The following is a 15,207-nucleotide window of genomic DNA, read 5'->3' as shown; positions in this document are numbered from 1 at the left end:
GAAAGTTGCTAGCCTAAAACTCCATTAAACATCCGCCATCTTGAATTTGGAAGTTGCTATCCTGGATTTTGGACCGCCATCTTAGTTATTCTGGTCGCCATTTTTGGACTCCAGACATCTTCCTCATACCAAATATATGCCATATTGCATACAGCATAGAGCCTAAAACTCTATTTAACAGCCGTCGTCTTGAATATTAGGCTGCCGTCTTGAATTTTGGGCCGACATCGGGGAATTTCTGGTCTCCAGTGTTAATTTCCGCACAAAATTCGTCAACCATGCTAAAGGTAACAAAAATCGCCGCAATTTGAAGTGTCGCATGATGGAGCTTGGTTCAGTTCTATATACGGCCAGTTCTACTGGTGCTGGTCCGGATCACTGAAACGGCCATAACTCCGGAACGGCTTGACCGATCTGAATCATTTTTAATAGCAAACAAAAATGCGGTAAAACTCTGGTTCGATTCGTACTGAAATCACAAAATCGTACAATAGGGAGTGTCTTAAAAGTGAATGACTTTTTTGTACACATACATACATACACACATACAGTACAGGCATTTGCGATGGGGAGCTCGGTCGGGTCGCATTTTACGATGGGAAAAGTGAAAAAGTGACGCGATCATATGGAAGTTTCGGTCTATTGTCTTCGGAGCAGGCAATTATTGATGGAGTCAAGGCAGGGTTGCGGTCATCTGACGAGATGGAATTGGGTGAGATTATGCTGATTTTTTCTTTATAGATGGAGTCGAGGTAATTTTGCCAATGCGGTTTCATGAAACTCCTTTAAATCCACATAGAGTGCCGTAACATCTACAAATTTATTTTGCAGCTCTTATATTGACTTTATATTGAAGCAATAAAAATGTTAGAAGAAAGTTATTCAGGCGCACACTTTTTTAGAAAAATAATACAGAATGGGCCAAATTACCCCAATGCCTGGTCACAAACACCACACTACACAACTTTCCTTCGAACACATAATACGTGAATAGCATGAAATGCTCAAATTTGAATGTATAGAACTCCAGCGACAAATACCTAGTTTGTTAAATTTCACTGTGATATGAATGCTTAATTGAAAATAGGGTGCTGATATCTCCCCAATACTATGAAATTGACGCAAAAACAACTTTTTTTTTTCCAAAAATAATTTCTTGTAGTACAAACGCAATTTAACAACAGTAATCGCAAGTATGACTCAGTAAGTAGCTTAATATTATCAAGATCGTTATGGTATTACAGTGACGTTGTTTTCAAACATCTTCAGATAACTTTCAGGCGGCCAAGTTAGCTGATTTGCGTGAAAAAAAAAACAATTGACAAGTATGTACGGTTAGTTTCGAAAGATTATTTTGTCACAACAGCGTTGTTCTGCGCGGGTAAAGTGAGACGTTTGCACGGATGGTTTTAAAGGACTCTTTGTCGCGTCGCGGGCATTGCTATCGGAGTGAGTACAGGTACTCTTCGATATGGGGCTGTCCATAAACCACGTGGTCCCCCCCCCCCCCCCGTTTGGTCATTTGTCCATACAAATTTTTTTATTTGTTCATACAAAATGGTCATTGGCCAAACCCCCCCCCCCCCCCCCTCATGACCACGTGGTTTATGGACAGCCCCTATAACGTCAGTGAATTAAAATTCAATCATCGCGCAACAATAATGACAATGTCGCAACCTGTATTTGTTGCGACAAAACAACCCATGCGACATAAGTTTGTCCCAACTTGAAAATAATGGGATTAACATCGCACCCCACGAGTCTAGAGATTTTTAAGCCTTGCATTGCGATTTTCGAACGGTAACTTCGAGTCGGTAAACACTGCAACTCTGGTGAAGCTCTATCATCAAACAGTTTCGACTTTGGGTTAGTAATAATTGATTATTCACGAGTTGAAAAGTAAGCAACAAATTCAGCTTCCGTTTTGTCTGCAACAAAAAAAATCGAGATCATGTCATTATCTGTCACCAGTAGGGATAAAGAGTAATCGTCGCACCTTCTTTGTTGCTTGTTTTGTGCTGCTTTTGTCTGACAATTCTCTTCACTGTATAACGTACAAAAAAAAAATTCTCTTTGTACGTTATATCGAAGTGTACGTTATATCGAAGCAGAGAAAAATTTAATATTTGTTATGCTAGTATTGATGTGTAATCGGGAAATTAATCCAATCCAATCCAAATCCAATAATGATAAACTTGAGTTTTCACGAAAAAGTCATTCCGTTTTTTGTGTTTCGATATAACGTACATTTTGCTTCAATATAACGTACACTAAATTTTTCCCCAAATTGCGCTAATTTCGGGTAACAAGGCTAATGCTACAATAAAACATTGATTTGAGTAATTTCGTAATTTGTCTAAGGGTTATTCCTGGGAAAAATAAAAAATCAATGTTGTACGTTATATCGAAGCAAATTGTACGTTATATCGAATTCGCTATATCGAGGGTACGCTATATCGAGGGTACGTTATATCGAAGATTACCTGTATTGTGCAAATAAATAGTGTGTTTTTTATCTTGCGATTGATCGGTAAAATCGGAATTTCGCTTGTTCTACGATTACTTACCCTACTAACAAATACTCCTTCCCGAGACAACTGTGGGGATGCTGTGGATTCCACGGTTTCTAGTAACAACGGTTGTCGAATTAATATTCCTTCCCTCTCCCGATGACCGTAAGGACGTGGCCAGCGCCGTTATTGACTTTCAAATATTGAACTCTCGAATTGTGCACACTGAGAGTGTGTAGCTAGTCCCAAGCACCATTCAAAGGTGCTCTGTGCAACTTCGATTGTTCTGGTCAATCACGGAGTAGCAACTACGATGTGTACGGTTATCTTTGCTTTGCTTTGCACAGACATACATACATACATACATACTTACATTCACACACATACAGACATCATTTCAATTCGTCGAACTGAATTGTTTGGTATATGTGACTCGACCCTTCGAGACTTCTATCGAAAATTCGATTTTTGAGTGAACATATAGCCTTTTTGTACACTTTTGTGTACGAGAGAGTCAAAAACCCGGAAATGTTCCCATCATCTGGGACGCCGCAGCGAAATTCGAGGGCATATAGCTGAGCTCTATACTGGCTGGGATCTTCTGACACCACTTGTTGCGATAGGTTGGTGGAGTTCTTCCAGCAGATATTAAACTACTCCCGATTCGGTGATAATCAGCTTAAAGCTAAAACATTCAATGTATTTAGGTAAGTTTACAGTTAGGATAGATATACGTTGCACTTACAATTCAGTCTCTGGCCTGCTTCTGACCTTAATCGCAACAAATTGATGTATTTTAGGCATTTTTATTCCTTCTAAACCATAGGGGGATAATCTGCACAACAGACATCCTAACAGAACGTTAGGGTAGTGTAGGTCTGAGGTCGTCTTCTACAACAAAAGTAAAAGCCAGGACTACTCTCTCCTCGTACCCACTAAACCATTCCTATGGTCGCCAAACCCTATGTCTCTCCGGAACCACCAAGAAGGTATTGCTTCAGAGAGGGGCTAGTGCACATCGCACCCTCAAGGTTAGCTGCGTAGCCTAGCAGCAACGAACATCGATGACTCGCTCTGGAGAGTCCATCGCGGTAACATGCTGGCGCTTAGCCAGTTTCCCGAGTGGTCCTCGCCACTCCCTTTGTCCTCGGAAGGCGGGCAAGGTCAACCCCGCCCGCGCCCAACTGCTTTGCCGACATCAAGAACTGATGCCCACGTGCAACCCGATCTGACCTGCTGAAGGCAAGGGTATCACTACCCTTCAGGCCCTATCATCTGCACCAGAAGGTTGCTGACAGCAGGGTCTCCACCTGCCCCGACCCTTGCCGGGGACCCCTTTCCAACCGCGGGCTCGGATCCAACCCAGTAGATCGACGCCACGACAGCATCGCTACCGGGACTTCCTCTCCGCGACCACTTAATCGCTGTAAGGGTCGATCTCGACCGCAGGGCACCGGTATGACCTACGAAGCCGACTTCGAACCCCTGGACCACCTCTTGTACTGCATCTGGACTAGCCATTCTCCGAGTCCACGCGCCACCTCCTCTGTAGCTCCCAGACGATATGGGTGATAGCCGTTGAAACGGCTTTCCAGCCAAACTCATCCCTACACATCCTCTGGACCAAGTTGTCCGGGTTTGTGTCCTCCCTGCATGTGGCAAGCATGCGGTCACGCATTGTGCGAAAACGCGGGCACACGAACAAAACGTGTTCCGCCGTTTCCTCTAAACCATTGCACACTGGGCATTCGGGAGAATCCGCATGCCCGAAACGGTGTAGATACTGTCGGAAGCAACCATGACCTGTAAGGACCTGTATCAGGTGGAATGTAACTTCCCCATTGCGCCTATTAATCCAACTATCTACCCTCGGTATCAACCTATGGGTCCACCTTCCTTTGGTGGAACTGTCCCACGCGCGCTGCCATTTGACCATAGAGGCCATCCTGGCAGTCCTGCGTATGCCTCTTGTGCCGCGCATTTCGAAGCACTCCATGTCCTCACTGATACGAATGCTGATAGGCACCATACCAGTAATGCCGGAGAGAGCGTCGTGTGACACGGTACGGTATGCGCTCGCAACCCTCAGGCACATAAGCCTGTAAGTACTTTCCAGCTTCCGTTAGTAGCATTTTGTACTTAGCGCGGTGCCCCACGCCGGGCCGCCATACCTAATAAGTATGGACGTAGCAACACTAGCCAGAAGCTTGCGCTTACTGGCGTACACCGCAGAGCTATTGGACATCATCCGGGACAGTGCCGCAATAGCTGTGGAGGCTCTCTTACAGGCATAATCGACGTGGCTACCGAAAGTAAGCTTATCGTCGATCATCACGCCCAAGTGTTTGACGGAGCGCTTTGACAGGATAGTACACTCTCCTACACTGATCTTCGTCTGCTGCTCCGACTTCAGGTTATTAACAACCGTCACCTCTGTCTTGTGGTGAGCCAGCTCCAGTTTCCTGGACCGTATCCACGCCTCCACAACCTTGATCGAGTGATTGGTAGTCAACTTTACCTCCTCGATCGTTTCACCGTAGACTTTGAGCGTAATGTCGTCGGCAAATCCGACAATCACCACTCCCACTGGGTACTCTAACCTCAACACCTCGTCGTACATGACATTCCATAACACCGGACCCAGGATGGAACCTTGCGGGACTCCTGAGGTTATGTGAAAGCACTTCCGACCAACCTCCGTGTCGTAGACTAGTACACGATTCTGAAAGTAACTTCCGAGAATCTTGTACAGGTACTCCGGTATCCCCAGACACAAGAGCGCATCGGCAATAGCAGACCAGCTGGCGCTATTAAATGCATTCCTTACATCCAGAGTCACTACCGCGCAAAAGCGAATTCCCCTCCTCTTAGGCTCGAGTGCTTTCTCGGCGGTTTTTATAACCGACAAGATAGCGTCTACAGTGGACCTCCCCTTCCGGAAGCCGTACTGGTTGCTCGAAAGACCATTTTCGCCCTCGGTGAACCTCAACATTCTATTGAGGATGATCTTTTCGAGCACCTTCCCCGCCGTGTCAATCAAGCATATTGGTATATATGCCGACGGGTCTCCGGGTGGTTTCCCCGCCTTTGGCAATAGTACCAGGCTCTTCCAAGCTTCTGGGAAAACTCCCTCGTCCAGGCATTTCTGCATAGCAGACCTGAACATCTCGGGAGCCTCTGTAATAGCTACTTTTAAGGCCAGGTTCGGAACTCCGTCCGGACCTGGGGCCTTACCTACGCTAAGGGACTTAGCTATCCCCGCAAGTTCCACATCGGTGACCCTCTCCTCATCGCCAGCCCCTGTCCCCGGCTGTCCTACGAAAGGAGGCCAAGGACTAGGATCATGACGCGGAAAAAGTCCTCCAATGATTCCCTCCAACATCTCTGGAGATTGCTCTGTAGGAGCCATCACACCTCTCGTCTTGGCCATAACGATCCTGTAGGCGTCACCCCACGGGTTCGTATTGGCACTCTGACAGAGACCCTCAAAGCATGCCTTTTTGCTTGCTCTTATCTCGGTCTTAAGCGCGGCTTTTGCAGCGGCGAACACCACCCGCCGTTCGTTTCGCTCTTCCTCTGATCGTGCTCGCTGCATCCGCCGCCTAGCCCATAGGCAGGCGTGGCGCAGGTCCGCAATCGCGTCGGTCCACTAGTAAGCCGGTGGCCTCTCATTTCTAGGGTGGACTCGCCTAGGCATGGTCGCATCACACGCACGTGAGAGCACCGCTACCAGCTCGTCGCCGTCTAAACCGAATAAGTTTCGCTCACGGCGGAGCGCTTCCCTAAATACCCCTTCGTTGAAGTATGATGTCTTCCACCTGCGAGGGCTTGGCCTTGGCCTAGCCGCCTCTTCTTCTATCCGCTGTCTGCTGTTGTTGTAGTCGATACTGTAGCGAACCGCCAGGTAGTCGCTGTGAGTGTAGCCATCATTTACTCTCCAGTTCGAACTACTTGTTAGGTCAGGACTACAAAAGGTCATGTCAATAATTGACTCCGCTCCGTTTCGACTAAAGGTACTCTTGGTACCGACATTAGCCAAGTCGACATCTAAGATGGCCAGTGTTTCTAGCAGGATCTGACCCCGCTGGTTCGTGAAACGGCTTCCCCATTCTACGGCTCAGGCACTAAAGTCACCCGCTATTACCACCGGCCTTCGCCACCTTTATGCTCCCTACTTTAACGGACTTTTTGACGTCCGCCACAGGTAGCTGAACCAAAGCTATCTGTGTCCCTGCTGGCCCTTTCCGTAGCTTAACGGCTGCGGCGGCCACCTGTACATCGCACTGTTGCCGCAGTGCCGTGACGAGCTCTTCCACTTCGGTGATCTCACCAATGTCCTTGACTTTCAGAGTCGCCTCATATGTCAGAGCCCTCACCCGCACACCCTCACCAAGGACCTCTTCTGCCAGCCTTTTATAGGCGGCGCCCTTGTGCTCCTTCTGGCGCTTCAGCTCCAGGATCATCTCGCCCGTACGAGTACGTCTAATACTGCGTACGTCGGCTCCAAGACCCTCAAGCTTGGCGTCTCTTCGCATCATCTTCAAGACGTCCGAGTACTTGGACTGTTCCGTCTTGATGACGATCGCGTCGCCTTTCTCGCGCTTCGCACCTGCCCTCCTACGCCTTGGCTTGGCGTCCTGCGCTACTACCTGCGGATTCACCTTCTTCTTCTTCTTCCGCTCTACCTTCGTCCAAGGGGGGTCCTCCCCTTGGATCGCCCTGCTCTGTGGCTGTTGAGGGCCCACCAGCGGTCGCAACCCCTTTTTCCCCCCCCGCCGGTCCACTGAGATAAGGACGGTATCTAACCATATACAAAAATTCAAGTCAGTTGGTATAATTGACTCAAAATAGGTACACCTGCCCAAATAGTGCAAGACCACCCGAGCAGGAGAAAATAGCTGTAGAATACCAAACTCAGGTATGAAAACCCGAATACCTACTACCTGAATGAAGTATTACGAAGCTCTACATAAGAATTTTACCTCTTTTCTCTTACCTATAATAATAACTATTGCATATACTGCGCATAATACGTGAATAATGACATCAGGTATGACAATACCTAAATAATAATATGCAATTTTTCCATTATTGAACAATACCTCAAGCAGTCCTCAACACCAAATCAATAACTCGTTGAGGTATTTTATCAATACCTACAAAATACCAAAATAAGCTATTTTAAATACCTGGGTAACCGACCAATACCTTGTCTTGGTATGATACCTGATTTTTGTATGCTGCAGTTATGTACCAGTTATTCATTCCTGCTCGGGCATTATAATTGTTTTTAGCTTAAAGTTGATTTAACCAAATTATCAGTGATGATGATTATTAACCTGGGCTTGTTAGGGAATGGGAGTTAAGTCAAGTACAAGACACTAAAGACGACCTTACAGTTGAGGTCGAAATACGTATCTGCCAAAGGATGCAAATTCTTAGTGGAATTCAAAGGAACAGTATTGATCACGATTTTCTTTTTACTTACAAATTATCAGTGTTGATTATTGCTGGAAGAACTCCAATCAATCCGTCGCTACATTGCCACTTGTGTTTCCATTTAAAAATGACCCTTAAATTCCTTACACAATTTTGAAACTGGGCTTGGATGTGTGTTCTCTGTGCCAAAACGTACATGTACAGGGTGCGGCAGGAAAAAATGCGAAAAGTTAAAGGCACTATTACACGCTAAATATGGGTTATGTATGGCTATTTTTTCATGACAGTGTATCAGTCAATGGCTATATTCTAGCACTGAAAAATAACAATGAACACATTTGATGATTAACATGTGATAATGTAGGCCTAATAAGCGGATATTAATAAACATCGCGCCCAATGGTCATTAAACAAAATGACTATAACAGTAACAAAATTAGCTCAAATTCGATGAACAACCAGACCACACTGATCCAGAGCTATGTAGTTTCACATACCAATTGAAATCTATATATATAAAAATGCGTTTGAAGTCACTTTGAGGCAACAAAACTCACGAACGGCTGAACCGATCGGGATGACTCTTGCAGGGTTTTAATCGTATTCATGGTGGCTGCGTTTATATGTAAAAAAAAAGTTACGAAAATCAACTAAAAAGAAGAGCAATTGTAAAATTACTGAAATTGTTATGAGCGGGGGAGAAATTCAAAGCGATCACAATAAAACTAATCTAGAGTGCGGTGCAAAAATGACTCCCCAGCAGTTGTCAAACAATCACAATCAAAATGGCAGTACAACGTCTGCCGGGACAGCTAGTAAGTACATATATTTGATGATATTGTAGAGAAAATCAAAAATTTTGTTTCATCAGATCCGAAATTTAGCGACCTGTGCGATTTTCTGCGGTTTGAAAATTCTGGTTGTCTTCATCTTCAGGCGCCGCCCTGTAAAGGTTAGTGACCAAAATGGGAAATTTTTTAGTTAACTTTTCAGAAAACTAGCCTATTATAGATCATGGAACGTTGAAACATAGATTGGTTAATGTCAAATGGACGAAAATGAGGTTTGAAGTTGAAAAACACTTTCGCATTTTTTCCTGCCGCATACTGTAGCTAATTTGAATCAACAATGATGAGAAGTAATTCACCATATGCAGGACCTCCAACTACCAGCTTCAGCTTCCTATGACCCACAGCAGCCGCCTAGAACGGTGAATCAATTAAATCAATTAACAACGTTGTTGGAGGTTCCCCTGCAGGTAGGTAGGCAAGTTGTGACCGCGGCTAACCGACGACGCCCGGGCCCTGAGGCAGTGTTTGTATTTTAAAAGTCGTGGTGGAGCCACCGTGTACTCTTCAACAGACAAGAAGCTGTCCGTTGCGGTTAAAGTGGACAACTTTTCAGCCTTTGTCAGCAGGGCAGGTGGTGTAGGTAACTAACATCACTCCAAGTGGCCTGGGCTCCACATCTCGAGGCGATCCTCGCAGTCGTCATCGTCGTCGGTCGTGGGTCGATCATCGTGCCTGCAGCCGCCAGTAACGGGTTTGACTAGTGTTTGTTTTATTATGAGTATAGAGCTCTCAATCGCAGTCGAGCATCGCCGCAGAGAAGGATGAATTGGATCGCCGCGAATCGATCCAATTTGATCGGCTACGTACGGATGAAATCTGCAGGGTGCTGACTTGGACGAGACCACCGGGAAACACCTGAAGCCGGTCGAACAAGTGTTGCTCGCGCTTTTATCGCACCCGGAGATACGGATCTCGGCGCGGTTGGAATTTGCTCTAATAGTACGATCAAACGGATTGATGGAAATCGTTTCTCCAAGGATGGCTATCAGAAGAAGCAGACCGTCGAGAAATGGCAGCTTCCAGTAGCCATGTAACGTACCGGGTGGCATACGAACCGACACCAACAGTCAATCCAGAGCCGAGCAATAATGGTGGCGGCGCGGCGGTAGGTAGTCAGCAGCGGGGAACATGCTGTTTTTGAAGTGTGCAAAAACATCCCAAGAGAGATTCGAACCTGTCGCCTGTCGATCGATCCATCTCGGCGACGACGATGGTTTCTTTGCACGCGTAGGTTAGTCTGGTTGGTGATCGGTCGCAGCACGACGACGGAAAAGGGCACTGGACATGTTTTAATTACCATTTTCGCACAGAGGTATCGTTTGTCAAGTCAGCGGGAATATTATTTCTCTATTTTCTTTCACCTCAAATGGGGTGAATGTGGGTTAAGACACTTGAAAGGTGGTCCTGATGAAGACATTTAAGCTCTTGGACTAATATTCAATTGCACATTTTGGGAAAACGGCATTATTTGAGTTGCCGCTGGGAATACTGACAATGTTGTGTGCGGTAGATAAATTTTACCCATAATCACGTATGGCACTGGATTAGTAGAAAAGGAGCGAAAAAAAATTGTCGTTAAGGCTTGGAAGAAATCGATTCGTTATGTGGAATAACTTTGATAGAATCATCTCAGGAATTATTAAAATACATTAAATTTTAACTTTGTATAGGAACCGTTTGTTGGCAATCATCGGCGCATTTAGTACTGAACATACTGTCTCAAGAGCACCGTATAGTGACAGAATTTCAAATCAAATAGTCTATTAACTGTAAGCCTTTGACTTATCAAACATGAATGAAGAATAAAATACTCTAAGTCGTTATATTCCTTAGATATGTAAAATTTAAATTCTGTTTGATCACTAGCGCTGCCAGTTTCACTAAAGAAATTTCCGACCCACATATTTCAGTGCTTTCCTTACTTACAGAGTTCACAATTCTTTACTATTCCGGAAATGCCAATGCACATTTGTAACTAATAGAGATTACACCACAGCTAAGCTTTACTTGAGGAGAGGATCACAGAAGGGGACAGTTCCCAGCGACTGATGAGACTCTGTAAGAACCTCTCATCTCTAGGATCGCAACGCTTATCCTTGTTATTCACGGATTCAAGAAAACACAGAAGGTTGACAACTAGCAATGGTAGTGCACAAAAAATAGCCAATAAACAGGAGCATTAAAAGGTAATACTCCTGTTCATTGGCTATTTTTTGTGCACTATCTTTGCTAGTTGTCAACCTTTTTGACCCTACTTCTTCCCACGCACTTTCTTATTCTAATCAAAGCGATTTTAAGAATGTTACGTCTGTTTGTCTGTGGTAATCACATTGTTTTACTAAATGGCATCGAATATTACTTGTGTCTACAAAATACCACTCTCACTCTCCCACCTATCACTGGTGTGACTACATGGGCAAATGACTGTTCAAGATCAAACCAGGATCTATATATCAGCAAATGTCTCTATTCACTATCATTTACTACTGTCCTGTTCGGATGACCAGCAAACACATAGAGTGGAAACACAACACAAATACTGAATTCAATACAAACAGACGAAAATTACACTAGACCGCGACAAACTCCCAATACCCTGCAGAGGGCGTGCTACGAACCGTTACACATTGTATAGTTTCATGTGTCAAATAGTAACCGTATAGCCGCCATCTGGGCCGCCATTCCAAAGTGGCGTCGGACACAGCTTACAACTCCACAGCAAACTCCTCTGAGGCCACCTTAGACTTCCCCTGAACTATACCTAAATCTCTTAAAACGTCTTGTTATGCCTCGAAATCCACCCCATCCCCCCTAAGATCATTGTGATCTACCCTTAAACTCTACAACGCCATGGAACCCCTCAGAAATCCTCTTGAGACTCGAGACTTCAAGGGAAATCCCTTGAACTTTGAAGCTGAGCCCCTCCGGCTCCAAAGGGTTAAACCCTACTGTAGCTGTCTGAAATCTCTAAAAATGACCTGAAACTCCCTTTAGACTCCCCGTTGAATCTTTTGAAACGCCTCGAAACTCTCCAGAACCCCAGTAGTCTTCCCAAAGACTCTACCGTTGCTCCTAAGCCCCTCCTTGAGCCCCTTCAAATCCAATAAAATGATTTTAAATCCCTTTGCAACCCCCACGAAACCCCTTACAAACCTCTGAAATCATCTGAAAGTCGCTTTGAAAACTTTGAAAGCTTTTGGAGCTCTTCTAAAAGCCTATCTCTGGAAGCTACCTGACACGCTCGGATACCTCTTAAACCTCCGGAAACGCCCCAAAACCCCCTGAAACCCCGAATGAACTCTCCTTGAACTGCTTTGAAATCCATTGGTAGGGTAATTCGCCAATTGTTGAATACTACTGGAAGTTTTGTTTTCACAGTAGTTGAAAAATATCCAATGAACATCTAGATCCACTCATTTCTTAAACTCTCCAATAATTTATTCCCTTGAATTTCATTTTCTAGGCACACAAATGTTGAACCCCCGGCAGAGGCCAATGACTGCCGATCAAAATGTGATATTGGTTTGTTTGAGATAAGAGGTAAAAGTACTGGAAATTGTAGCAAAAATTTGTTCTTGAACCATCTAACCAATAGCAAAATTTGATTCTGAAGATCGATCAAATAACTCACTGCTATTGGTTAGATCTTAAGAGCTTAATGTGCTATGATGATGATGTTCCAGGAGTAAAATTGAGATATTATTTCCAGTACTTTTACCTCTTATCTCAAACAAACAAACATCACTTTTTGATCTCCGTATCAAAATATGCTATTATTGAGCTTTTTTCCTCTGCTCGGGACACTTTCTTAAGCTAGCTTATCCTAATGTTGAATGATTCTCGCTAATTGTTGAACGGATCAAGCTTTGCTTGTGATTGATGACGTACACTCCCGTTCAAAACTTTGGGGTCACCCCCTCAAAAACATGTCATTTTTTTAGGCCCATATCTCCGCCAATTTGTGTCCGATTTCAAAACCCTAGGTTTCATTCAAAAGATAATAAGTCAAAGAAACTTTGAACATGATTTAAAAAAATCTTTTTCAAAAAATGTTGTATGTAAACTTAACCCAAAGTTGCCAAATTTTCTAAAAAATGAATATAAACTTACTGCAGTGTCGCTGAAAGTTGGGTCGACCAAATTTTAAGATGAGAGCGGTATTTAATATGACCCATTCTCTATTAGCTTCCAACTGCTTTTTACAGAACTTAGCTAAAAAATCTAGAAAAAAAAGTTATTAAGTAAATTAATCCTTGATGTCATCGACCAAAAGTTTGGGGTCACCCCTCAATATGATGTATCGGCCAACAGTTTGGGGTCACTTTCGTAAAACATGGAAAAGTGATTTGGTGATATCTTCGTCATCTATAGTTCAATTTTAATTATTTTTGGCTCATTTCAAAGATAATTAACTAAATTTACGTTTGATGTCTTCAACTTAACGTATTTAACGATTTTTGTATATAAAAACGTTATGTAAAGTTAGCACATTTTACCACGCTTCAAAAAATGAGGCAACTTTACGTTAAGTTTTAGTATGTAAATTTCAACAAATATGTGTGGTTCAATGTCTATGCAGTAAGTATCATTCATTTTGTTTCAAATAAGCCAAGAAGAATTAAAATTGAATGAAAGATGACAAAGATATCAACAAATCACTTTTCCATGTTTTACGATAGTGACCCCAAACTATTGGCCGAAACAGCATTTTGAGGGGTGACCCCAAACTTTTGGTCGATAACATCAAGGATTAATTTACTTAATAACTTTTTTTCTAGATTTTTTAGCTAAGTTCTGTAAAAAGCAGTTGAAAGCTAATAGAAAATGGGTCATATTACCGATCTCATCTTAACATTTGGTCGACCCAACTTCCAGCGACACTGCAGTAAGTTTATATTCATTTTTTAGAAAGTTTGGCAAATTTGGGTTAAGTTTACATACAATTTTTTTTGATTTTTTTTTAAATCATGTTCAAAGTTTCTTTGACTTATTATCTTTTGAATGAAACCTAGGGTTTTGAAATCGGACGCAAATTGGCGGAGATATGGGCCTAAAACAATGACATGTTTTTGAGGGGGTGACCCCAAACTTTTGAACGGGAGTGTATAACATATCAAAAACCTATCAATGACCTGTTTTCATTTGGGTCACCAAATCCAACATAGACCTAACAATTATCCAATGTGAGTTACACAGTGGTCCAATGCTCAATAAAGTTTGACCCGACATCCGACAATTTTTCAGTTTGGTGTATTTTTCCGGGTTTTTCATATGTTGTGCCCAGGTAGTCATTTGAGTGACGATTTATTCAAATGACAAGGAATCGCTTCTCATTTGAAGAGAGCTCCGGTTGACTAAAATCGTTTTAACCCTTATGTAGCCGACAGGGTACCCGGGTACCCAGCACCCATTGAAAATACACGGTGTAGAAAAAAGCAAAAAGTTTGTCGGACACATAACGGTTAAACATGACTAGAAGCAAAAATGACTGAAAATATTTGTTGGATACTGTTCACATGCATGAGATGAATTTTCGAATGAACGCCCCCGAAACCGCCTAAAACCCACCCTTTGAACATCATGTAACGCTCCTCAAACACTTCTGTGACCCCCTGAAAGACCCTGAAGCCCCTTGAAAACTCCTAAAACATTCCTGAAACCCCCTGAACTACACTGACATGCTTTTGCAAGCCCCTGGAATTCTCCTGGAAGACCCCTGGGAACTCCTTAACTCACTGGACCAACCGCTGAAATCTCTTAAAAACCCCTGGATCGCTCCTGAAGTACTCCTGGGACTCCTTTAATCCTCTGAATATCTCTGAGACACCCCTGGAATGCCCTTGAAACTCCTTGAAATCCCCTGGAATGTTCATGAAGCCCTCTGGAACTCCCCTGGAACATCCCTGGAACGCCCCTGAAAGCCCTTGTAAAGAAGCATCTATTAAGTACGTCACGGTAAAATTGGGATTTTTCGAACCCCCCCCCCCCCTCCCCCCTTCGTAAGGGTTTTTACTATACTTAATACATTGCTTGTAACACTTTCACCTCCCAATATCATGGTACACATGTATAAAGGGTGTCCCGACTCAAATTGCACCACGGAAAATAGTGTATAACTTTTGACATCATGCATCAAAATGGCCGATTTTTCAACCAACAACAGTATGTTATGTGTGGATGATCCCATACAAATTTCATCGAAATCGGTTAAGTATTAACGGAGATATCTCCGACGCGAGAAAATTAGATTTTCGGAATCTTGTACACTCATTCTTAAAATGGTTCAGGCTATAACTTTACTGTTAGTGTATCAAAACGTCTGAAAATTTTACTATGAGTTTTCAACACAATAAATATTAAATTGTAAAATTTTCATTGAAATTGGTTAAGTACTTATTTTTATAAAA

At 43.4% G+C, this 15,207-nt stretch overlaps 1 protein-coding gene across 1 annotated transcript in view; it reads right to left on the bottom strand.

The window, feature by feature from the left end:
- LOC109621337 (NADPH oxidase 5) overlaps positions 1–15,207 on the bottom strand; it is a 411,936-nt gene that overhangs the window by 99,715 nt on the left and 297,014 nt on the right. The window lies entirely within an intron of this gene.

Source organism: Aedes albopictus, chromosome 2 (genome assembly GCF_035046485.1).
Source record: "Aedes albopictus strain Foshan chromosome 2, AalbF5, whole genome shotgun sequence".
NCBI classification, from domain to species: Eukaryota; Metazoa; Arthropoda; class Insecta; order Diptera; family Culicidae; genus Aedes; species Aedes albopictus.
The sequence above is the reverse complement of the archived record's forward strand: the minus strand, read 5'-3'. Positions and strand labels throughout refer to the sequence as shown.